Raw genomic sequence first — 27,638 nt, forward strand, 5'->3', positions numbered from 1 at the left:
GTTTATCGGTCCGTTACCTAGCAATGTTCTAGCCTTCCATGTTACAATACATACCATACGCCATACGGACATCCGCCTATACTGCATATGGACTTCGTGGCGACAACAGCATGAGCCCGGCCTATGCCACTAACGGTCTTAAACCGCGGGGCCACAACAATCAGCTGATACCTAACAATCGGCCAGAGAAAGCGCCCGCACTTTCCTTTAAAACAAAATTCTAAGACGTCAGAGTTACTGGTAAGTATTGTAGGATGTATTAACCAGGAAAAATTATTTAAGTCCACTTCTGAATAGAAGCTTCAGGAAAAGTGTGGATATTCAACGCTTGGCTGCAATTTCAGTGATTAGGCACTTCTTAGAAATTTCATTAACTATTGTCGTTATTCAGTACTTGGTTACAATTCGGAGATTATGCACTGGTTAGAAGTCTTGGTAAAGTTGTTACTGTGCACTACGCCATGAAGACGTATGGGGGAGTGGATGTATAGATCCATGTTTTCTTGACCTAGGCACTAGTTGGAAATGAGTGGCCAGTTCCACGTCCCCCCCCCAGGGAAAGAGCCCCCGGTACTCACTGAATAGGTGGTTGGGTTGGACGAGATGGAGAAGTGAAAATTCTTGACCCTACCGGGACTCGACCCCTCGGTCGTCCAGCTCATAGCCAACCACAATACCGAGTCACCATCCCGGCTCTTACGGAAGTACTGTTGGTAAAATCTAATATGACTGAATTTCTAACGAGCCTGTTAGGTCCAAGAAAGCGGACGCGAAGATAAACGTGCCTCTTAGGCCAAACCCACGCTGAGTCTGTGGGTTCGGTAACCACAGATGAGACATTAATAATTGTATACTTATTTATTAACACCAGCCGAATCCCCTTAGCCCAAAACTGGGTGTTCTGCCAATGGCTGAAAAGGGTCCTGACGAATTCTACAACTAAGCAAACCCAGAAAATCCCTCAGAACGGGTACGAAAACCTTTCTACTCATAGGCCACGTCCCACATAGAGCTACACAACAGCAATGTGAAAACTAAAAGCAGAACCTACTTATAACTTGCCCTTGACTGCGCATGTGCGCTACGCCTAAGTATTCACTTGTTGTTGAGTCACACTTCGTATGTACACTTAATGTTCAGTCATTCATGTGAATTTGTTTGGGGTCACGGCACGCCTTTCTTTTTGGCAGAACGTTTCAAGACTTCGAGTGATTAATCATGAATACGTGGAGTATGAAGAAAAAAAAATAACATTCCCACATTCTCCCCTGAAGATCCGCGAAACTTCTGCCGTTACGACTGACGGGTGACATCACAAGTACATGTTTCTCAGCGAACCAAGCTACCAGTTCCACTTGTACTGGAACCAACTGTCCTTGGTTTCCGCTCACTGTCGCGGTGCAGCGATGCAAATGAAACAATAAAATGAGGATGTAAAGAGTTGTTCATCTCTGTCCTGTCTAATGAACAGCAAGAGCGACAGAAGGTCAACGATCGTCTCAATTACTGCGGGCTGGATGACCGAGGGGTCGGACTTAGAGTCCCGGTAGGGTCAAGAATTTTCTCTCCTCCAAATCGTCCAGACAGGCTCTGGGGTACACTGAACCTCCTATCCAATGGGTAACGGGGACTCTTTCCCCGGGAGTAAAGCTGCAGGGGCGTGAAGCTGATCACTCACCTACACCTAGTGCCAAGGTCAAGAAAACGTGGATCTATACATCCACTCCCCCGTACGCCTTCATGGCGTAGTGCTTAATTCGTTGAACACAGGGACAACTTTACTTTTTACTGCTGTAAATAACAGTACAAACCTGACCTCTTCTACATAAAGCAGCATATAGCTAGGCACGTGAGTTGTTCAGCGACAATGTATCAAATACACCTGTTCCGAAGCGAGAAATAGACTGAAAGGAATGTCATGAACAACAAACAAACAAAAAATACTGGAAAGAACGGCTTGTCACCTACTTCGAGGTATTATTCCTGAATTTGCTTTATAGGGACTGAGGAAAGCCATGAAATTCCCGACAAAGACAGTCGGTGCACCGGCCGAGACTGCAACCGCGCCTACAAGCATGCGCACCAGGCACTACACCGCGACATCAGTCGAGCAGCATAAATAACAATGATGCAACATGTTTGTATGTGCCTACAGTCGATTGTGTACTTTCTGTTCTTACAGCACAAACACTATTACCAAGGCACTGCAGAACCTTTGAACAGCCCGAATTGCAATAGGCATGTTGTTATGTATTCTGGGGACCTGGCGCACGGGTGCTCTTATTACAGGCATCTAAACTTTATAGACCGCATCCTGTTGTGTGTGTGTGTGTATATATATGTCCGTGCAACTACATAAACTTAGTATGGGAGAAATCCAAGAAATAACCAACCGATTGCACCCCACAAAACTGTATTTATGAACTACACGAGAGCATAGCGGGAAATAATGCAACAACACCCTTCAGCATATCAACATATGTCTACTAAAGACTGAACGCGACCTAACACAACTTCTACCTTGAAATTTTAAATATCTATCTTTTGTATATCTTTTATGTAATTTATGTCATATATCATTTAACATTGTATTCATTTTCATAATTTTTTACCTTTTTAAATATTGTGAATATATTCCAAGATATATTTGATACAACACAACAATCTATTAACAAATACGGATCCGTATTCTACCCAATGTGTTTAATTACTCGAGATATGTTCATTTAAGGCCTGATGATGACCAAATTGCGGTCGAAACATGTAGCATAGCTATATTTGTAACAAATAAGTAAAATGTAAATTAACATCTACTATCTCCATTGAAGATATTTCCATACAACTCGTTGTGTCGTGTTGACGGTTATAATACAAATAAAAAACTCATACTTGTTGCTGCACGCTTAGCACTGAGACTAAACGTTAGTGACTGAAGTGTTACTATATTTGCTGACACATTCGTTACAGTAAAGGAGTTGAACTAAGAACACACCTCGACCCCAGGACCCTGAAGCAGCTTTACAACTGCCACCTCACTGACCTGCCATTTCCGATGTCAGCTGGCTTCTTTACCAGAGGACAACAATTTTGTCACAAAGAAAAATGAAATAATCGTATGGAAGAATCCAGTGCCCATCAGTGGAATAAGACTTGCGAGGTGGGGGGAATGGAAATTTAACCCATAAAATTACCTCGATTCTGGGTTAATTTCCATTCTTGAAATGTCTCAGACGACATGAACAAGGTTTTTTATTGCCATAAGACGTACTTAGAACGATTTCGTTGCGAAAGGCACCAACTGCTATGCCAAAAGCAAAATTTGTGACTTTTTTCCTTCAAAATATTCTGCGAAATGAACATGTAAAATACGGAATGTACGTGCTGTGTTCCGAATGCTGGTTCATTTCATATAATGTTCAGTGGCGCAAGAAACAGCAGAGCTGTGACCATGTGTCTGGGTTAAGTGTATGCAAGGCCGCGCCATAGCTCAAGCGGTTAGTCGCTGGCCTCCCATCGTGGCGGTCTAGTCAAGTGGGATTTGTGGTGGACAAATTGGCGCTGAGACGGGTTTCCCCTGCCAATCATCACAATAACCCGGGGCAGGCTACAATAGGCCAATCAGTGGCCGCCGTGCCGAGTGGACCCAGTTGGACTCCCCCCCCCCCCCCAAGCTATTTAAAAAAAAGTGTATGCAAGTGCTTGTTAGTGAAGACAGACTTACGTGTCCGACAGAAAAAAAAATGTTGTTTCCATTCTTAACATCCGAATATATTGTCACGTGTATCAGTGACTAAGGACGGAGTTCGGATTGGTAGCTGGATTTACTGACCACTTACAGGTCGTAACTACAATTAATTATAACATTTCCAAGATTACTGTAATTATAACACATAAATAAAGCCTTCAAATCACACGCTAAGTCTTCACAGGCCGACTTCTAATTCTTCTTCTACTACGAACTTCCCGTGGCTATCTCCTACCGAGAACTGACCGACTCGTAGCGCTGTCTTCAAGATAGCTCCTCTGCACGGGCCCCACGGAAAATACCGTCTTCCTTTGTTAAGGATGCGTGTTTACAGCTACGTTATCTGGCAACAGACATCCTACTGCTCCGCGCGTTTGCTTGGTGTGGACCACATAGAAAACGGTCTCCCCTATATTGTTGTCATATTCTTGAGGGGAGTGTTTACCAACCGTTGCATAGAAACGGCAGTTCTTCTACTGTTGCCGTGAGAATGTTTACAGACATGCCTCTATTGTTATAGAACGATCAATATGTCACAATATAACTAAATTGTGACTGGAGAAATGCATGTCGGCAGGTTCTTATTTAGTAATGCATCAAGTGCCTGAGGTTGTTTCCATACCTAGCCATTTCAGCATGAACCCTGGAACTCGAGTTCTACAAGAGCACCCAAGCAAACTGAACCGCCAAACCTACGTAAGAAGCAGACTCTATGAATATAAAACGTGTTTTGTTACGACAGTAAAAATGTTTAGCGCACTACAGGACCAAGCTATCAGATTTCCACTCTAAAGAAGGGTTATTCAACTTTATATAAGGATCTTCAAAACTTAACTCCATAATGCACAGCTGGTCAATAAGTTCTCCGCCCTTCATGGAACCTACACGTTCATTGCTGTGTTCGCTAGAGCCCGAAACTGGGTCCAATCCTAAGCCAGATGAATCCAATCATCACGGGCCTATTCTATTTCTTTGAGAGACGTTTTAACATTATCCTCCCATCGACGACCAGATATTCTGTCTCCCTTCTTGTCTTCCGGCCTAAAATTCCGTCTCTCTCAAGCATTCTCATCCTCCCTTAACCGATCACTTAAACAATATTTAGAATTTCCAGTATTTATTACGGACTGGAATATTCTGATAAGAAATACAGGACGCAGTCTTCATAATAATAGGCCCCAATCAAACTTGTATACACGGACAGCAATCATCAGAAAGGTCTAACATTGGTTACTAGGCTGTTAAGAATGTAGGCATATCCACGCTGTTGACTTAAATGGCAAGAAATGAATTTGACTGTGCAAAGAAGCCTTCATATGTGATCTGAAGTTACAGTGCGACTGATATAACGACTGTGTGGATATCCGTTGCCAGGACACGACCAGTGAAGACTGAGAACCCTATTGCCTGTGTAACGGTGAACCGCAAAGTGTGTAGAATATCGAGAGCGCTGTATTGCCTGTAATTCCGAGTTGTGAATGTCTTGAGATGAAATAAATCCAATCATCCAATCCCAAACCCGTCTATAAGTCACCGCTACATGTGACAGTATATAAGATTATACACAATATTCTAGAAACAGCTATGAAATAGGCCTAACAGACTTACCAACTTCGGTTATCTTTCTATATTCAATTCTTTAAACATGTTCTATATCACGCTGGAAAACGTTTCTCGTAGAATTAATACATTAAATCTTTTACTCCCTGGTTTGGAGAAAACTGATAAAGCTTCCTTAAGATTCACGTGAAGTAGGCAAGGTGAAATCAGCCCTATTGCGCAGACCTTCCCAGTATTAAATTTTATAGAAATCCATTACGTAGTTTCGGGAATGAAACATGCAGGATGGCGGGTAGCTGAACGGACAACAGGACACCTTAAATAGGCCACGGTCGCCTCCTTTCACAATATTCCCAATTCATCATTCACTAATTAACCTACTATTCGACCTATACTTGATAGTCTAAGCTCCTGACAGCGTCATTAAATAAACCATAAATAAATTAATAAGCAAATAAATAAATATGTATGGTGTTTCGGAAGCTGAGCCTGTTCCCGTCTTCAGGTGACTCTATTTCTAGTCCCCTGAAGGTCTAAAGTTTGTGTGTGGGGTTGAAAGTTTTCTGTCAGAAATAGACCACCGTCGAAATTTATGTGGTCTCTGGTCCTTGAAAAATCTTAGTTAGTTAGTTATTGGAGAGGGTGGGTTTCCCCATGCACTTAGACCTGTATTGGTCCATTGTGCTTCCCTCTATTATTTCTACCAGTCTCTATATCCTACCGGTACTGGTGCTTACCATCAGTCCCGCCCAGCCAGCGAGACCGGCTCTACTAGCTGAGAGGTATCTATAATGCTTCCCCCATCTACAAGAGGTATTAGATACTGCTGTTGGGCGGGAAACGTCCGTAATTTGGCTCAGTGACCTCCTTAGGAAATATGAGATTCTTTTACGTGCCGTAAAGTTACGACACGGGACACACGGCTTAAAGTCCCTCCCGGAGGACTTGTTCCCTGAATTTTTCCGCCCTTAAAAATTCGACAACCTCCGCCGGGTATCTGAACCCGCGTACCACGAGTCATGAGGTGGGAACGTTACCTCTAGACTACGGAGGCCGCTTTGAAAAAATCTTACTACGGGTAATTCTTGTTTACCGAAAGACAAAAAATATATAACAAATATATTACATTTACGATTCTATATAAGAGTCCTGTTTACTATCATACCTTGTATATATGTCATGGAACAAGTTAGCATAGTAGGAAACCCGCTTTTGCCTGGATGAGATGATAAAAACAACGAAAGCCAAAGTCATGAAAATCGGCCCCGGATTCGACTAAAGAACTATTCACCATGCAGTCAGCTCACAATTTCGAAAATGCGATCAGTATATCGTTACAACTTACGATTAATTATAATTAAATTAACAACAATAAATAAAGTAATTTATATATGGCCGTGCCATATCAAAGGCGGTTAGTTGCTGGTTCCCCACCGCGGCCTCCCGGGTTAAAGCCCACATCAGGTCATGTGGGATTTGTGGTGGACAAAGTGGCGCTGGGGCAGATTTTCTCCGATTGCTTCGATTTCCCCTGCCAATTATCATTCCACTGGCTGTTCCGCACTCATCATCTATCGTCCGGTGCTGGTACAATAGGCCAATTAGTGGCCGATGTACCAAGTGGACTCAGTCTCACCCTACCCCAAGAAACAAAAGAGAAATAATTTGAACGGGGATACTGACGATCATGTAGTCGAGTGTGTTAATGAAAAAAGACACATTGCTCTACGACACAAATGAGTAATGTAACCACCTTAGGAGCAAACTTAACGTAGTTTACTGTGGCTGAAAGATTAATTTCTGTATTAGTCCGTCTCGTTTCAAAACCCGAATCGCCGACATCATCAAGTGTTATCTAATATTCACGCGCCAACTACACACCATCTTCTCGACAATTGTAAGCATTACGCCGCATAACCCTGATAAGAAAAGTTTGCAGTGATTGCCTCATCTGATCTATAGTACTGACACATGCAGCCTTCCAACTTCTGCATATACAAACGCGTTCCAAACCAAATTATGTTCGCAAGCTTAATACTGATACAGCATGGCTGGCCTTGGTGCTGCTACGTCACAAGCAGAAAAGTCTCCTCGACTATTCAATTAGTGTAACCTATTCATTATATGTTACTTGGTTCTCTAGACTCGAAAGCTTGGAAACAGCGAGACTGAGCTTAATACGTTTCCCTTAATGTATAGCTCGGCGTTGCTAGGAAACAAATATGGTTTTGGCAGCCATAGAAACGTGTTGCTAGGGAATGCTGCTATAGAAGTGAGTTACTGTAACGTGAGCAACGCAGTCTACTGCGTATGTCAAAATAAGAATACACCGTCATTAATACTTGGGAATCAGTCCTCTGAATTTTCAAGGTCATATCACAAACATAATGTAGGCCGCGCCATAGCTCAAGCGGTTAGTCGCTGGCTTCCCACCGTGGCGGCCCGGGTTCGATCCCGGGTCTTGTCAAGTGAGATTTGTGGTGGACAAAGTGGCGCTGAGGCGGGTTTTCTCCGAGCACTTCGGTTTCCCCTGCCAATCTTTATTCCACCAAATTCTCCATCATCATAATCACCCAGGGGCAGGATACAATAGGCCAATCAGTGGCCGCCGTGCCGAGTGGACCCACTTGGACTCCACCCCCCCCCAAGAAAATTATTTTTTTTTTAATTAAACATAATGTATGGTTATGCGGAACACGTGTGTTATTGTTTCTCCGTTAGTTTCGCGAGTAACCAACAAAAATTCACTGGCTGCATACATTCCTTTCAACACGTATTATTCCAAAGAAACTGTCATTTAAATCGTGAACTTTAGTCGCTTTCTGCTTTACTAAACGACGCTCCATCAGAGTTGAGTGAAATCAGTGAATAGTTACGTACGGTGAATTTTGAACGTAATGGTCTTGGTGCATTACGATGAAACAGCAAACCCTCATTATAACGGACCCGAATATAATGAGCACAATCCGACTGTGTGAAAAAGGTGAAGCTATCCCTGTAACGCGCCGTGGAGGCCCATAAGGTTGTGAGACGTCGAAACTCCCACATTTTCTCTAGACAATCGGCTCACAGACGGCGGTGAGGTTGTCAGCCTTACGAGCCTTACGCGCCGGCCGCCCTTTACCCCACCCCCCAGGCTGAGTCAACCACAGGGTCCATAGTGCTGTCGGAAGGGCTAGGTCAACTGAAAAAACCAATGACATCACGAATCGAACTCGGGACCTTCCGAATCGTAGCACAGTGCTTGAATGGTGTAGCTATACCCCACATGGCTCTTGATTAGTAAAGAACAGGGAAGCCTTTGCTTTACCCTTGCTTTGGTTCTTCAGATTTCCGGAAGATCACTACTCGTATTGCAATGGCTGGATACGTTCCCCTTCAAGCTTCTTCGTCTTACGGGAAATCAATGCTCTCTATATATTGCACTGACAAGTACTGTACACACAGAATCGATAAAAACATATCTACAGGCTCAAGATTTGAAGTAACGTGCATTTTCACTACACACACCCTTTCTCTCTTACGCATCAACAGGGCGAAAACTAAGATGATGCAGACCAGTCGATAAAAATATATCGCACTGTTTGAAAGCCAAAATACAGTGAGTGACCCCTTAGTACACTGACCCAAAGACGTAAAAATGTTTCGATTCACATTTAGATTTCAGGAACATGAAAATTTTCTGTCTGGCCGTACAAGATGAAAATACCAACAGCAAATGATTTTGTTTCTCAGTGCAGTGGCGCTTCTGTGTCATCATTTGGGGGGAGGTGCAAGAAAGACTAGCCACCAATCAAAAACTACGAGCTATGGCAATGACTGTCGAATAAATTCTCTTGTTTCCACTAAAATCGGTTCCTTGAACACCAAACCTTCGTTCAGGACCCTGCTTGATTGCACGAAATCTATGAAAAGTTTGCTCCTGTGGTGACAAAGGACCTAGAATTCTTTACAGACTTGTTTTCTGGGCCGTACCATAGCTCAGGCGGTTAGCCGATGGGTTCCTACATTGGCGGCCAGGATGTCATGTGGGATTTGTGGTGGACAAAGTGGCATTGGGACACGTTTTCTCCGACTACTTCGGTTTCCCTTGCCTATTCTCATTCCACCGACTGCTCCACAATCATCATCTATCATCTGGGGCTGGTACAATAGACCGAACAGTGGCCGCAGTACCAAGTGGACTCGGGCTCACCCTATGAGAAAAGTAATAAAAATGTAAGTAATAACTTGTTTTCTGAAGAGACGGATATGAAAAAATTAGTAAGGGACAGAATTAGCTCCCGTGGATACCTGGGACATGTGACCTACTGGCCTTCACCATTCCCATTATCATATAGTGGCCCTACTGATCCAACAGACAATGAATTCAGTGAGACCGGCGACATGTCAGAGTAACCTATGCAAAGGAAATAGGCGATGCAATACAAATGTGAGGATAAGCGTATTCTGCCTTCCTAACAGAGAGCCTCTTCGCCTTACCGACTTAAATCTCAATCTATTATCTATACCATGTCTAACAGTACAATTTCCTCGCTCGAACTATATATGGAGGTGGAACAAAATATTAAACTGGGGTTCTAGGACCACGGCCGTACGTATCATACATAATACACTGTATCAAATGTCAGGTTTTCATGGTGGTGAGAATAATGTGACATTCTGGGTTATGAAACCGTGTTGTCTGGCAGGTGCATCCTTAATTTATTTTCCTGGAGATGGATGCCGTATGTCCTTCCGAAAGGCTGTGCCCACCTACCGCACTAAACGGCATCATGACCCAGAACATCACAAATATGAACACTGTGTTAGAGACTACTTTATTAAAAGATAGTTTACATGATCTGTGTGTCAAAACACTGGTCTACCATCAGTACCTTTCTACTGTTGCACTGCGCACAGCCCTTCACGTAGCATTACAAATTTGACTTCCATAAATCCGAAATTATTTTTTCGTGGTTTACTTCTTTCACGTCATCTAACAAATAAACGAACTAAAGGCAGTAAAATTTTTGCCCATGGTATGGCACTACATGACATTCCATAAGCCTATGGGTTTTGGGGGGATTCTATACTCATTTTATACAGGGAGGCCTAACATCGACATTAACATGACAGTTGGGCCCCGCGCAGTAGCTCAAGCGGTTAGTCGCTGGCTTCCCACCGCGGCAGCCCGGGTTCGATCCCGGGTCTTGTCAAGTGGGACTTGTGGTGGACAAAATGGCGCTGGGACGGGTTTCCTCCGAGTACTTCTGTTTCCCCTACCAATATTCATTCCAACACATTCTCCATCATCATAATCACCCGGGGCAGGCTACAATAGGCCAATTAGTGACCGCCGTGCCGAGTGAACCCAGTTGGACTCACCCCCTACTATGCGAATTTAAAAAAAGAAAAAACATGTCAGTTTAGCTGTCTTCTCCGAGAAGGCAATTGTCGGGATACTAGCGCCATTTACATGTCGTATGTCATCTCCGAAAAATATTAAATTTAGATAAGCGTTGTCGTCGTTGTTGTTACACGTAACAACCACACTGCAACCCCTTCAAATCAGTATTTATATTCCGTTCAATAATAACACAAGAACGTGACCAGTTACACATGTGCATTTTCGTACAAAATTTGTGTGTGTATTAAATATAAGCAGCACAAACATATATCCTACGTTCAAATAATTTCAAGTACCGGAAAGTATGAAAAAAGGCACATTAATAGGTTCGGTTATTGTTATCAATTTATATTTTACACCAGCCTTTATTTCGATTGGAGCGTTTAGAGGAGTTATATGAATAACATTCTAGTTCTACATGGAAAATGTTTTAAAATTTACGGGTAATTTCGATGCAACCGTGTTTTTCCGAAGCAGAAAATAAACCAAAATACAGAGGACGATAATGAAGGCGGGGAGAGAAGCGAAACGTAAAGATATCGAGAGAACAACTTTTCCAGATTTCGTTTATCCAACGTCAGTGTAGTACACCACACAAAAGCGTATACATCTTCTGTTTAATAGTTATCACACGATGATTATAAAAAATAACGGAGATTTAAAACCCGCTTTTTTCAAATACATTCAACACAACAAGTCGTGAATTTTTTTTTAATTCGCTTAGTAGGGGGTGGTGTGCAACTGGGTCCACTGGGCACAGCGGCCACTGATTGGCGTATTGTAGCCTACCCGGGTGATTATGATGATTCGCAGGGGAAACCGAATACTCAGAGAAAACCCGCCCCAGCGCCACTTTCTTCACCACCAATCCCATTTGACTAGACCCGGGATCGGACCCGAGGCGCCGCGGTGGGAAGCCGGCGACTAACCGCTTGAGCTATGGCGCGGCCAAGTCGTGACTTACATTCGTACAGCCTTCTGGACGACTGCAGATCAAATCAGTGTTTCCTACAACAGAAAATGGGCTACAGAGTCAGATGTAAACAAACACGAGCTGCGCCAGACAGCTAGCTGGTTGCATACAGATGCAAATACGTGTATATTACACAATGCAATAGAAATTCCGATTTCATAAGCCCCCAGCTATTCTTCACTCTGAAGCCTCAAATTGGCGTCACACAGTAAACATGATAATCCTGAAATGCAATGGAGGCCAGAGGTGAAGAAACAGCAGCTACAGTAGAACTTTAATTACTGGACGAAGGCACTGACGATGCTAAGTGAAGAATGTTTACTACGAATTACGAACTGTAGGACTACCTAAATAGCCTACATGTAAAAGGACACGGGACAGCCACTGACCTTCAGTGTGGAGAGCCCAAATGACAATGGCGCTGTAACCATTCTAGGCGAGGAAACTGGAATAACTTTTCAATCCTATGTTACACTACCATTTTTGAGAGTTCCGTCGACACAACACAAATTTAGTACGAATTATATAAAAGGTAAAGGTAAAATTGTCCCTGGCCGGTCACGGTAGCCGAGCGGTCTAAGGTATGTATTGTCTTCGCTCGCTTGGAAACCGGGATCGTGGGTTCGAATCCCACTCAGGGCAGGGATGTTTAGCTTGTGTGTGTGCGTTTTTCTGTGTTTGTGTACAGGTAGAGGCCTTGCGACGAGCTGATCACCCGCCCAAGGAGTCTTACCGAATGTGTAAGATTTAGAAAAACCGAAGTGAACGGAGTTCATGGAGGTAGGCCTGGGCCTACTGGGGCTGTAGTGCCAAGGAAAAAAAAAGTTGTCCCTATGATTACTAATTAAGCATTACACCATGAAGGCGTATGGGGGAGTGACTGTATAGATCCACATTTTCTTGACCTCGGCACTAATTGAAGGTGAGTGGTCAGCTTCACGCCCCGGCCGCTTTACCCCCGGGGAAACAGCCCCAGGTACCCATTGGATAGGAGGTTGGGTGGACCCAAGAGCCGGTCTGGACGACCTGAAGAGAAAATTCTTGACCCTACCGGGACTCGAACTCCGATCCCTCGGTCGTCCAGCCCGTAGCCAGTCATATACCGACTAAGCTACATGTTGCGGCCGTAGAAGCCATCTTCGGGCATTCACTATATTCATTGTCGTACATTGGCCAATGCTTACATACCAATTCTTGCCAAACTGTACTTGCCCAGATTAGATCAGGGTCATGTGCTAAAACAGACTACAAGATACGTATAGGATGTGCAACAGCAATGCAATTGCGGAAAAGATATACATATGTTCTTACAATAAAAGATAAGAGGTAAGTATTGAGTACGCAACAGCGATATGAATTGTGGACTATCACTATATGTAGGGTTGATGGCATGTAGAGTGACGTAGATACAAGCCGTGATTTCCTCCTCTGACTGAATTTGGTGCGCGCTCTGGTCTCTATATGAGTCTGGTGACTTTAGTGACTCCAGTCACGATTATGATAGGTGTGTTACATGTGTAGTCGCGGAGGAAGTTTACATGAAGTCAGTGTGTAGGATTTTTTTTTTTGTATCTTGTACGCCATGAAAATTGTCTGCGGAGGTTTGTGTGGAACTAACCTCCTGAAGATGGCCTCCACGGCCGAAACATGTAGCCCAACAACAACAACAACAACAACAACAACAATAATAATNATTATAGGCCACGGAAACACCGGCAATAATATAGAATCACTCTATATACGTATGTGTCGTGTCGATCGAACTCCCCACATGGGAATGACATTGTTTGCAGTTTTTCTACTTCAGTCATTGCAGTCCTGGGGAATGTGAGAGGCAGACTGCACTCGACTGTATAGACGACTCAGTTGGGTACAGACCGACGTTTAATAATCGAATACGAGCTGTGTAAGCGATGCTGGAGACGCTGCTTATCTTATAACGCAGATGAGTCGAAGGAAGCTTGAAGTATTTTAACAGTTTTCAGAATTATTCGATCCTGCGACGCCTCACAACAATTTCCTCTTCGACCGTTAACTAAACTACAGAGTGTTCCACAAGTCTGGAACTACAGACACAATTACTTTTGGTTCCATCATTAACGCAGAAGAGGCGAATATGCGATTCTCTTTTGTGGTGTGATCTCACTACATGACCGCCTTTGTGGTAGTAGTCAGAGTTCCTGCCTACAGATCCAGAGGTCCTGAGTTCGATTCCCGGCGCTACTATGATTTCTGAGCAGTAGTGGGTCTGGAACGGGGTCCACTCAGCCTCGTTAGGATAATTGAGGAGCTATTCCAAGGAAATGGCGGCTCCGATCTAGAAAACTGAGATTAACGGCCGTGGGGATCCGTTGCGCTGACCACGTGACACCCTCTATCCACAAAAGTTGGCACTAACTTCGCCGAAAAGAGACGGTCGCTCGGTCGGTACGGTATGCTTGCGGATTTCACTACATGCATTAACAATCCGATCTTGAAGATGTTGATACCTACAGTTCCAGATTTATGGGACCATATATAATATAATAATAGATGTCAACCTAATTCTTATAACAAGCGTACAGGAATAGCCGTATCCACTCAAACAAGCTTACTCTGTTAGAAACCTGTCGATCCATGGTAACCGACAGATGACACGGACCAATTAATCATCAGTGACACTTAAGATGTAAGTCTACCAGCTGATAATATTCACTTAGCGAAAGGGCCAAAATTAAATTTTATTGCTTGCAATCATTGTTTATCAGCAAGCTTATGGAAAGTTAATGTCAAACAGGAGACAATTAATGGCAGCAGAGCAAATGCGTTACTGCTGTTCAGTTACTGACAGCACATACATGGATCCTTTTAGACTGTAATGAATGATTCAATACATTTGGGCTCTTACTGGATAATAAATCAAATGAAACTTGGGGCAATCACTCTGTCGCAACTTCGGGAACAGGTCTGTGGCAGCGTCAGTGGTCCTTGCCTGTACGCAAACTGCCTGTCCCCTGTTGAGACGCATTTACGTTCAGGGAGTTAACACGACAAGATCGGGGACTTGAAACTGAATTTCGTCAACCTCTACAGCAGAAAGAGCAAGTTCTGCTCAAAGCAATGAAGTTGAACATAGAAACGTGTGATTTCATAGTATGTTTAACTATTTACAAGCACGTACTTTCCAGAGAAATCTGTGTGATTTAATTCTCCTCCATGATTCTGTAGCAAAGCTAGAAGGAAAGAGACCACTGGGAAGACCTAGACGTAGGTAAGAGGATAATATTAAAATGGATCTTAGAGAGATATGATGGGGTGGTGTGGATTGCGTTGAACTGGCTCAGGACAGGGACCGGTAGAGGGGTCTCGTGAACTCGATAATGAACTTTCGAATTTTATAAAATGTTGGGAAATTGTTTACTAGCTGTGCAATTGGTGGCTTAATTAGTTCTTCTCTTCAAACTTAATATATATTAGCTAAAGGCTTCCTCTTCAATAGTTGGAACATTCCATCACACTCGGTAGCTAAAGGCTTCCTCTTCAATAGTTGGAACATTCCATCACACTCGGACAACGGCATCAGTAATTCTCAAACTTATGTAATTACAGGCCTATTAGGAGAAGTGACTTCTGTACGTCGTCTGCATAACGCGGTCATTAAAATCTCCCTCGGCAGCAGCTTCTCGTAAATCCTACATAATACAGTTTCATTACTGATGTCAAACACAGCGCCGACTTAAGCAAATAAGAAGGAAGACATGAACAACGTTTCCATACGATGACACGTACCAACAGACACACTCTGAAAACGTAAAATTTCTGTGGAATAAAACTCAGACTTGGGAAAGGTCGTGCCATAGCTCAGGTGCTTTTTTTTTTTATTATTGCTAGTGGGTTGGGACTAAGTCCCTTGCACTGCGACCACTTCTGGCCTATTGTACCAGCCCCAGATGATTGGTGGTTAGACACCGGCTTTTCACCGCAGCGGCCCGACTTCGAGCCGAGGTCAGGTTATGACGGTTTTGTATTGGACAAAGTGGCAGGTTTTCTCAGAGTATTTCGGCTTCCCTTGCCAATTCTCAATCCACCAATTGTTTCTCATTATCATCATCAACATCCAGGGCTGGTACAATAGGCACAATAGTGGGAGGCGTACCAAGGGGACTCAGCCTCGCACCACACCGCGTATAACAACACTAAGACACATACTTGAGAAATCGCTGACTCTCACGACTAATTAGACGCATATACTGGCAGCATGAGGTAAAGGCTCCATGTATTCTTGACGTTGGCTCTAAATACGAACAGTCAGATTCACTGTTCTGCCGCTTCACCCAGCAGAAAGCGACCTGACTCCACCTGGAGTTTGATCTACTGATCATCTAAAGTGCGATGCTTACATACATAGGAGCGCTGGATGAAGGCACATTAGTAACATGCATTTCAGGTGCAACACTGCAGTTGGCAAACAGCTAATATCAAATTCATTTTCAAGGGCTAGGGCTGCAGCTGTGACAGATCAGGATAACTAGAAACTGCTTGTGTATATTTCCCGCCTGAGTTAAGCCGTAACGGGCTTTAAGAGAACAATTCAAAAAATTGTAATATAATTGGGTGTAAGGGAATTATATAAAACAAATGTAATCATAATCATCAGTAATCTGTCAAGACGACAGGTCCACAGTCTCTTCCAAAACAATTCCTCCATTTAATGCGATCTAGAGCTTTCTCCTTCAAAAGACAGTATCCTCTTCTGTCCCCAAGGTCATCCAGCATCTTCTTACGTCTTCTTGTCACTTCTATCCGCCCCTCTATCTTTCCTTCGATAACTTCTTTTAGAAGGCAGTTTCTGCGTAAAACATGACCAATCCAACTGTAATAATCATTCCTTTTTTTCTACAACAGAAACTGTTTTCTTTTGAACATATGAAGCCAATGTACTCTCCAGTCTGAATTAAGGCACTGAAAATTGGTCACCGATGCAAGTTTCACATACTTTGCAAAAGGCAGTAAAATGAAAGGAAAGGGCTCTCTTACATCGACCGGTGAAGGATTTCACGCGTTACAAGAAAATAAAAAACAACTGTTCTTTCGGAAAGGGGCCTATAATTTTTAGCCAGAACTGAAGGATGAGTCACGCCACTGTATGCGTACATGCGACTGTTCCGCCGCCTCAGAAGCCAGTTCTGGTGGTAAAAATGTATAGCTCAGTCGGTAGAGCGATAGGCTACAGGCTGGGAGGCCGGGGTTCAACTCCCGGCAGGGGCAAGGGATTTCTCTCTTCTTTAATGTCAAGACCATCTCTCGGGCCCTCTGAGCATCCCATTCAATAGGTAAATGGGCTCTTTCCCTAGGAGTAATTTCTGAAATGACAATTCGCATCACAGCATGTAAGTGCACATCTGAAAACAAGATCGGTTTCCTTTTGCACGTGAAATACCTCCTTCAAAAGTATACCTATATACTAAAAAACACACTAGCCAAATTTCGCTCTAACTTAAGTAATTCTGAGAACATTTATCGACTGTTATGACACCACAGTCCTACCAAATAATGAACTCATTGCTGGACAAACTCAAACTGATCTAAGCCACAAAATTAGTCTGTTCCATAGCTCAGGCGGTTAGTCACCGGCTTCCCACAGCGGCGGCCCGGGTCAGGTCATGTGGGATTTGTGGTGGACAAACTGACACTGGGGCAGGTTTACTCCGAGTACTTTGGTTTCCCCTGCCAATTCGCATTCCACCGACTACTCCGCAATCTTCATCTATCATGTGGGGCTGGTATAGGAAGCCAAAGATTGGAAGCAGTCTCAAGTGGACTCAGTCTCGCCCCACGAGAAAATAAAAGTCACAAAATTAAACAAAAGCTGTGATACTGAACTGCGGGGTCTGGGGCGTTACCCCGACTTCCCCTATCCTAGGAAGGGCCTTAGTTGTAAGTCACCGATACGTCAAAGGGGCCACATGAAGACTGCCGTGGGTCGCGGGTTGTGGACCCCTGCTATAAAGTAAGAAAGCAGGTCACGTAAATTATTTTCGCACAGAAAACTCCTCCCTTGGCAGCAATAAGGCCACTACTTCCGTCGCAGACAGCAGTAGGACACAGCATGTTTAGAGACACTACTTCGTACTACATTAAGCACGGTCACGTGTTTTGTCAGGGAGGGGGGAGCTACCGACATCGTAACATAACAGATCCATTCTTATTGACCAGTTACAGAAAATGAAACATACTGTTCATGTTGCATGCTTACGGAAAAACCAAAATTATAGACGAGGATCCATAATCTCTTAGTGGAACTAGCACTTCAAAAATACACGTAACTGCACTTCCTTCGAGACACAGAAACAGCGACCCCTACTAGCAAAGAAGCTAGTCAGTTCAACAGCAAACTGTGGCAAAGAACATAATGAAATAACCTTTTCTGGCGGTAAAGCCCGACTTGGTCCAGACGTGATATAGGTATCAGATTTCTAAATTTATTCAGCCGAGTGGTAGCGGCGATCAAATTTTAAAACCCGGTAGCCATAAATATTTTGGTTGCAAGAAAAATGTGGCTCAGTATTTTCTGAGGCCCTGCACTAGCGATCAGGGGAGTGCATATTTCGAACCCTGAAAGGTAGATTTCTTGAATCACGAATCAAGACAGAGATGCTGAATAATACGGACAAACATCAATGCCTTAAATAAGGTATGATCTTGCATTTGGTGTATTTAAGCGGTTCTATGTCCCAAACAGGATACAAACTCGTAATCTCAGTATTGGAGCGATACAGTACTGAAAGAGCTTTACATCCACCTACTGTCGGAAAGAGCTGGATGGTGAAATGCATGTTATGTTCGGTCATGTCCTGTTTGGGAGTTTGATTCAAGTACTTGTCCAACAGCACACAGTACGAAGGCACCGCTGCAAGCCTCCCTTTATCAGACTAACGTTCGGCAGACCAGCATACAAACTAAACACATCTCTCTTACTTTATTTAGTAAGGTAAAGTTGTCCGGCCGCGCCATAGCTCAAGCGGTTAGTCGCTGGCTTCACACCGCGGCGGCCCAGGTTCGATCCCGGGTCTGGTCAAGTGGGATTTGTGGTGGACAAAGTGGCGCTGGGGCAGGTTTTCTCCGAGTACTTCGGTTTCCCCATGCCAATCTTCATTCCACCAATTGCTCCACAATCACCCTCACCTATCATCTTGGGCTGGTACAATAGGCCAGAAGTGGCCGCAGTACAAGGAACTTAGTCCCATCCTACTAGCAATAAAAAAAGGTAAAGTTGTCATTGTGCTTAACCTATTAAGCATCACGCCATGAAGAATTATGAGGGAACAGACGTATAGATCCACGCATTCTTGACCTCGACACTAGTTGGTGAGTGCTCAGCTTACGCCCCGGTAGTTTTAACCCCAGGTAAAGGTGACACTGGATAAGAGGTTGGTGGGCCCCAGAACAGATCTGGACATCGGGGAGAAGAGAACGTCTTGGCCTTAACCGGGACTCGAACTCCGAGCCCTCGGCCGTCCAGCCCGTAGCCAGTCGCTAAACCGACTGCGCTACCCAGCTCCACCCACTTTATTAATTAAGGTGCAATAAAGACTCAGTGTTGTTACAGTAATTAACGTTATACGTGACTGGCTAGGGGTTTGATCATAGCAGTTCAATTCTCGATAGATTCTGGGAATTGCCTCACCAAGCACCCCTTGTCCCCCACCATATAACCGATTGTGGACTCCGAACAGTCGACTATCCAACCGGAGGATCTATCTTCGGGAGAAAACGGCCGGGGCATTAAGCTTATCACTTGCCTCTGACTAGTGAATGGGTTTAGATTACGTGAATGTTCACTTAAACTCCACGTACATCTTCATGGAGTGGTGCTCACCGACACGGTCAACTTCGTTTTTACCTTCACAGCGATGATCAGCAAAATGAACCTGCCAACGATGCAATTAAAAATACAAAAAAACCCAGCCATTGCTTAGGTAGCTATATATCTGCCTTAACCCTTCTCTATCGCCTGCAGAGTTATACGGAGTCGAACCAAACGAGAAGATGAACTGCAAAGGACTGGGTGTGAAGCTACGGTTGCCTTTTTGAAGGAATATACTGTTCCGGTATCAGTTTGTATTGGCTCAGAAATATCATGACAAAACCGTCGGGCCAGCCGGTCTCCGTCTGCCAATACTCCAAACAACAACTCTTTAAAAAAGCTCTGCAATTTACCCGTATCGAACGCCTCGGTTGAGTGGCTGAGGAGCCACCTTCCACATCCGGATTCATCACTTACGAAATCATCCTACCATTTAAAGCCTCACAATCTGTAACTAAAAAAAAGAAGAAGGAAAAAAAAGCGAAAGCCTCCTGAAATAAAACAAGAATCAATCAATCAAACCACACCGTCAATATTGGGGGCATAACATCAGACATTACTAATCAAAATGAGTACGTATCGGCTGTATTTTTGTATAAGTGCTCTTCGCCGGCGATTGCTGAATGATAGGAACAATAGAACAATTAGCACTGTGGTTATAATCAGAACAGCTGCTTTCTTTTTCAAGAGGAGCGAATATGCTTTTAACAACGAGAGAAAAGTGCTTTTCAAAAAACTCCTTAAGCTACAGCTACCATACACAGGTATAATCTAAAATTACTTCTTTACCGGATGATGGTCGGCACGCAGTAGCGTAGTGGGTTGAGGGGCTATGCTACAAGCCGAAAGGTCGCGGGTACAGGTCCCGATGATGTCATTGGATATTTTTCAATTGACCTAATTACTATGGCCCTGGGGTCGACTCAGCCTCTAACAGAAATGAGTACTTCATGTAGCTGAGCCCTTCTTGAGGAGCCGCCAATTCGGCAGTTACTCAAGAATTTCCCAGCATTTCATGGAACCCGAAGATTCACTACCGTGTTCACAAGAGCCCTCCACCGGTCCCTATCCTGAGCCAGATCTATCCAATACATACCATCCCATCCTGTCTCTCTAAGATCCATTTTAATATTGCCCATCCACCTACGCCTTGGTCTTCCCAGTGGTCTCATTCCTTCTGGCTTTCCTACCAATATCCTATACTCATTCCTCGTCTCCCCCATTCGTGCCACATGACCTACCCACCTCATCCTCCTTGACTTGATCATTCTAATTATACTCGGAGAAGAGTACAAGTTATGAAGCTCCTCATTGTACAGTTTTCTCCGACCTCCTGTCACTTCATCTCTCTTCGGTACAAATATTCTACTCAACGCCCTGTCCTCAAACACCCTCAGTCTATGTTCCTCGCTCAATGTCAGAGACCAAGTTTCACACGCATACAGAACCACAGGCAGAATTATAGTTTTGTATATTTTAATTTTTATGTTTTTGGACAGCAGACGAGAAGACAAAAGGTACTGGACTGAATGGTAGCAAGCATTACCCGAGTTCAATCTCCTCTTAATTTCCTCCTGAATCAGGTTTCGATCCGTTATCATTCTTCCCAAATAAATGAGATGAAATGAAACAAATGAAATGAGTACCAGGAATTAATTAAATAATTTTCCTGGGGAGTAAAGAGCGGCCGGCGCGTAAGGCTGACGACCTTACCGACATCTTTGAACCAACTGTCTAGATAATGTGGGACCCTCAACGTCTCACAACCCTATGGGCCTTCACGGCCTGGTACAGGGATAGCTTTACATTTTTTTTATACTTTTTACCGGATAATGGTCGTCGATTTTGAAGAAAGTTAAACGTTCAAGCCTAACAGTCAAACTGATTTAAGGTCTTGTATGTGCGCCATACAATCGCAGGTACAGATTCTGTGAACAGCTGTTTCAAAACTGTACGCCATTCACACTAAGAAATGAGTTAGAGTAAATTCTTCGTTCCAAGTTCATTTTATGGGCAATTCCTAACACAAATATAATGATTCCCATTTAGAGAAAAGCTAAATCTGCACATCGGGTGGTCTATCTTCCTTTTCTTTCAGACGGTAAATGATTTGTTTCAAAATACAGATATATGAGGGGACCGATATGTGGACAGTGGAACACAGAAATTCTGGAGAAAAGACGTCACTTTAGGTGACGGGTCGCGATTTCTGATTTGTCAAGGATGGAATTAGTAATGAGATTAAAGGTAAAAACTGACTAACAAATGGAATATATTCAATCGTCACTTGTAACATAACATGTCAGTAATTATTATTGTCATATATCGTAACTGCTTTAATCAGGACAAAGTTACACCGTTTCCCACAGTCCTGATTCAAACTCCACACAATGAATAGCAACAATTATAACTAAGCCAAACAGCAAGCAATACAGAACAACACAATGGCAAACATTATTACAAGGAACTGAGAAAACGCTCAGAAAACCCTAATAATTTTACAGATTCAAAAGACTGCTAGGTAAATTATTCCCGTCTATAAAATCGAAACTAACGGCCGTGGGGATTCGTTGCACTGACGACGCGACTCCCTCTATCCGCTAAAGTCGGTACTAACTTCGCCGACAAGCGGCGGTCGCTCGGTCGGTATAGTTCGCTTGCGGACTAGAACCACGGGAGATTGTTTTTGTATTAGGTAAATTATTAACATAACAAAAAAAAAGTCATGATAAATGCAAATAACCAAAGTGTACCAATATACGTGAAAACGGTACAATACTGTAACCGTCCCCCTTTTTATCTTTGTATTTAATTGCCGGCTTCGGTAAATCACTTGACTCTTATCAGAATCGTGTTACGGTGATAACTGAGGCAACGGGGAAACTGCACATCTAAAACTAGTCCACTGCTAGAAATCAAAGACACTATTTCTGCTCTCCACAAATTGTTTATTTTAGAAGCAAACGTTATAACTTTATTGGTAAGTACGGAGCAATGTGCCCTCTTTATTAATATCAAAGATTAATCGAACCAAATAAAGACTGATAAATTTAGATATACTTGGAGGGTGCAGCCCAATGACGTCTGCCTCTGACGAATTCAAAATGCCAAGTCCCTCTGCCAATTCTATCCTGCGGGAGCGTCGCTTCATCCCCTGTATAAGATTTGAACCGACGGCCTTTCTCCCAGACAAGAATAGTTTCCTCTTGGCTAATTTTAACTGCCAAATCCATCATACCATCAGCACTAGACAATCACATTACTAACTTTGAGAATAAAGGGATCCAAAGATACTGAACCCCGAACCCACATGTGAAAGCGGTTATTTCTTAGTTTAGTGTCCAATACACCCTTCCGAAGACACTTTTATAACAGCTACTCTATCAGCAAAACAAAATTTACATCTTCGGCAAACTACAGACTTGCCTTTCGTGATGGTCGCGTCCCTTTTGCGGTCACTCAAGCTGCAGGTAACAAAACAAGGCAGTTGTTCCTGTGCAGATGCGAAAAGCAAAATCACAACTTGCTAGTGGATCGGTCTCCCCAATAAATCAGTCACTCTACTGAAATGGCTAAAGAGGACCATAGCGTCCCCTGAAGAGTTGTAAAAGGTTTGGACTGTCACAATACATAGCGAACCTGGTGATGACTACCTGTCAGTCAGAGCAAGTTGTCCTGTTAATAATGACTAACATCGAACTGTTGTATAGAAGTAAACAATTGAGATAAGTAGCATTAATATTCAATAGTGGAGTGTATTGTGTTAGAAGTGGCAGGCAATATATATCATATTAATAAAAACGCGTTCCGACGTTCCGATACAGAATTAACAAACAAACTACAAAGTACACACATAATTTTCTTCATTATTACAAGGATTTTTCAGGATTATACCTTAAAATTAGGCCAAGGTCTCTATCCTCCACGTGCTCTCGAATTTTTTTTGTTCACTAATCATCCTGTCATTCAAAGCTGTAGGTATATGGTCTGAATTGCTGACAGCGGAGTTAAATGAAAAATATATAAATAAATAATCCTATCGGAGATAAGAGGGCGAGTAAACATATCTGTACCATTCACAAAACCGACCGCTGATGTTTGAAATAAAGTTATGTATGACACGTACATTTCGACATGAAAACTTTTTTTTTTAATTGGCTTAGGGTCCAGTTCGGTCCACTCGGCACGTCGGACACTAATTGGCCTATTGTACCTGCCCCGGGTGATTATGATGGTGCAGAATTTGGTTGAATGAAGATTGGCAGAGGAAACCAAAGTACTCGGAGAAAACCTGCCCCAGCGCCACTTTTTTTTCCTTTGCACTACAGCCCCAGTGGGCCTAGGCCTACATCCATGAACTTCTCTGTTCACTTCGGTTTTTCCAGATCTTACACATTCGGTAGGACTCCTTGGGCGGGTGATCAGCTCGTCGCAAGGCCTCTACCTGTACACAAACACAGAAAAACGCACACACACAAACATTCATGCCCTGAGTGGGATTCGAACCCACGATCCCGGTTTCCAAGCGAGCGAAGACAGTATATGCCTTGGACCGCTCGGCTACCATGACCGGCCCCAGCGCCACTTTGTCCACCACAAATCCCACTTGACCAGACCCGGGCTCGAACCCGAGCCGCCGAGGTGGGAAGCCAGCGACTAACCGCTTGAGCTATGGCGCGGCCGACATGAAGACTTACCCATACTTCTAAAGTGAGCCGTTTCGAAGAAATCCCCTAAAATCGATTAGGGTGATGTAGAGCATGAATAGTAAACGTTTACACTAGGCCAATGCCAAATCTCAATAGACAAGCCTGTATGGCCTCCTATAGTTGAAGTACGAAATATAAGAGCAATTTTGTTTGAAAAACGCCACATACAGACCCGTGTCTATTCACGGATGGTGGAATAATACGTAAAGTAGAATGTGAAAAGAAATGCGCTGTGCAACGAAACACTGGAACTGGTCCCGGATAGGGTACAGGACCTTCGAGTACGCTAATAACGGGGACTCTGAAGACAGAAAGATTCGGAAACAACTGTTCAAGAAATAAAGTAAAAAAAGTAAAAAAGTAAAGTTATCCCTGTAACAGGCCGTGGAGGCCCATGGTGTTGTGAGATGTTGTGGTTCCCACATTTTCTATACAATCGGCTCATATATGGCGGAAAGGTTGTCAGCCCTACGCGCCGGCCGCCCTTTACCCCCCAAAATATTCCAATAATATTCCTGGTACTCATTTCTGTTAGAGGCTGAGTCGACCCCAGGGCCATAGTGCGGCTGGAAGGATTAGGTCAACTGAAAAAAAAAATTCAGTGACCTCAGCGGGACTTGAACCCGCGAACTTCCGGCTTGTAGCATTGTGCCTCAACCACCTATGGTACCGCGTGCCCCAGTGTTCAAGCTGTACAAACAATATAATCTCCAGTAGGTCCGTCTCATCGAAGCAGAACTGTGCTTCTTCGAAGAGGAATATTGGGTCAGCTCTTGATAACTGTCAATGTACAGCTTAGTTCGCGTTTTCTGTGTCTCAATGTTAAATAATTTTCAATATCCATTTTGGAAATATCTTTTAAAGTGTCTGAAGGTAGCTGTCAAATGCCTTTACACTTGGACAGGCATAAACCTGACGGGTCAGCACAGCTGGCTGCAACAAGTCACTACTACGCATGCGCCAGTGTATCCGCTACTCTCCAGTAACAAAACATTTCTCACACTGCAATGCGGTAAAGGATGCAAAGACAACCTTGAGACGTGCGGTGAATATTTTGGTTTAGGGCATACAGGTTTGCTCTGAGCTGACATCCTCATTTCCGGTGACGTCGCCCGCACCTTCCAAGGCCTGCTGTCTCCAGTCTTACCATACGCATGTATGTACGTATGTATGCACATTAATTTGTTATATTGGGTTTTTGGACTTTATCCATCGTCCTGGTTTTTAAGATAACTAATAAAAACACGACGTTTCGGAAACTGGATCTGTTTCCGTCCTCAGGTGAAGGAAAACACCTATTCTGTTGGGTCCGTTAGAAAGAGCTAGCCTCAATCACTGGTCACTCAGTCACAGTGATTGAGGCTAGCTCTTTCTAACGGACCCAACAGAATAGGTGTTTTCCTTCACCTGAGGACGGAAACAGATCCAGTTTCCGAAACGTCGTGTTTCTATTAGTTATCTTAAAAACCAGGACGATGGGTAAAGTCCAAAAACCCAATATCTCAGTGTGTTATACACCATCGTCAGAATCCTATAGTAACTACTTTTATTTGTATTAAGCATTAAATTAATATTATTGTTGAGACATTCTGGACTGTTATTATTAATAATAAGTAATTAATTTAATCCCTTTATGTACAGAAGCTCGTCACTGGTCGATTGTAAGAATTAGAACAGTATCCAAATTATCCATAATTCTTTACTGTACTTGTAAAACAATAATTAGAATAGATAATGAAATCTCTTAAAATCTGAAAATAAATTACAAAACTCAGTAAGTCAGTATGTAGTATATAATTCGGCAGGCAGTGGGAGCTTCGTGAAAATAAAAAAAAATACGCCAATACTTAATACATTATCCGGTCATAGATACATTTCGTGTTGACTACTACACTCTTCTTCGGATAAAAGCTGGTGTGAAGCTTTTGTGGCTGAACATTAGGTCAATTACTGAATTCTCAAACGCACGAAGTGGCTTTCCTGAATTCGGAAAAATAAAGATGATATCTACGAACTAGGGACCATAAGGACGCTGTAAAAACGCACACCTCTATCCGGCACCCTCTGCTTACGGTCATTAACCCCACTTTCCCTTTCAATGTTTCTACAAAGGTGTGCGTGAAATGATCAGTGAAGCAGACAATTTGGATTCCCGCAGACATTAGGTATGGACAGACGACAATGTTCATTCATTTTGCACCTATTTGGTTTGGTTGGTTGTGTGATCTGAACGTTATGAAGACCAGTGATGCCTCCATTTTAGTGTGTAAAGTGACAAAGTATCTGAAACTATGAAGAGGTCCCACTTTAGCGGGAAGTAGTTAACAACCAAACGATATACTGCAATCGTTTTAATAATTTCACTGCGGCTTCTACAACATAACATCGCCTTTAGGCGGGTCACTCCCTGTTTCTAAACCAGACTTAGGTGACACAGCATGGCGGTATGAATCATTTCACCAGGTGTGGTTGAAATGTTATGAACAGGTAGGTTAAGACAGTTACAATGAGTCTAACAAAGCTCAAAATCAACATTAACAAATATTTAAAACGAATAACATATCTACATCGTCTGTTTCACGTTTATCCGACGGACTTACTGCAATTGAACATAAACATGGGTATTTTAAGGCTCTACATCAGAACTAACAGAAACCGGGAGGCGCTATCAATCTCTTTTCAACTAAGCAGACACAGTAACAAATTCCCATGAATATTGTAACTATGTGCATATACATATTTTTACTGTGTATTTTGTTAATCGAAAGTATTTCAGATTATGCAGTTCACGTAAAACCACCGTTTCAGAGACTAACAGGCAAATAAAGTAAAAAGAAAAAGTGTCCTTGTAACAAGCCGTGGAGGCACATAGGGTTGTGAGATGTTGATGTTCCCACATTTTCTAGACAATCGGCTGACAGATGGCGGTAAGATTGTCAGCCCTACGCACCGGCCGCCCTTTACCCCCCAAAACATCCCAAGAATATTCCTGGTACTCCTTTCTGTTAGAGACTGAGTCGACCCCAGGGCCATAGCGCGGCTGGAAGGATTAGGTAAATTAAAAAAAAATTCAATAACCTCATCGGGATTCGATCCCGCGACCTTCCGGCTTGTAGTGCAGTGCATCAACCAACTACGCTACCGCGTGCAAATACGAATACAAAAAGAAAAACTTTAGTGGGATGATGAACTTCGTCCAACAATTGTTGCAAATTCACAAATTTCGCGAATGTTCTATGTCAATCTATCATCGGAAAAAGTAACGTTCAAAAATAATTTATGGCTCAAACCGTAAAACTTTGCCAGATAAAAAAGGTATACAGCGTCAAGTGACAATTTTCCTATGCAACAACAGGGCAGCAATACCAACGAAAAACCAACATTCATTGTGAAAATTACATTAAAATTATTGCAGT

General features: G+C 43.1%; 1 protein-coding gene across 1 annotated transcript in view; it reads right to left on the reverse strand.

The window, feature by feature from the left end:
• The window catches only part of LOC111874680, a 536,164-nt gene that overhangs the window by 400,714 nt on the left and 107,812 nt on the right, over positions 1 to 27,638 (reverse strand). The gene's annotated exons all lie outside the window — the stretch shown is intronic.

This window comes from Cryptotermes secundus, unplaced genomic scaffold, assembly GCF_002891405.2.
Source record: "Cryptotermes secundus unplaced genomic scaffold, Csec_1.0 scaffold56, whole genome shotgun sequence".
In the NCBI taxonomy this organism is placed as follows: Eukaryota; Metazoa; Arthropoda; class Insecta; order Blattodea; family Kalotermitidae; genus Cryptotermes; species Cryptotermes secundus.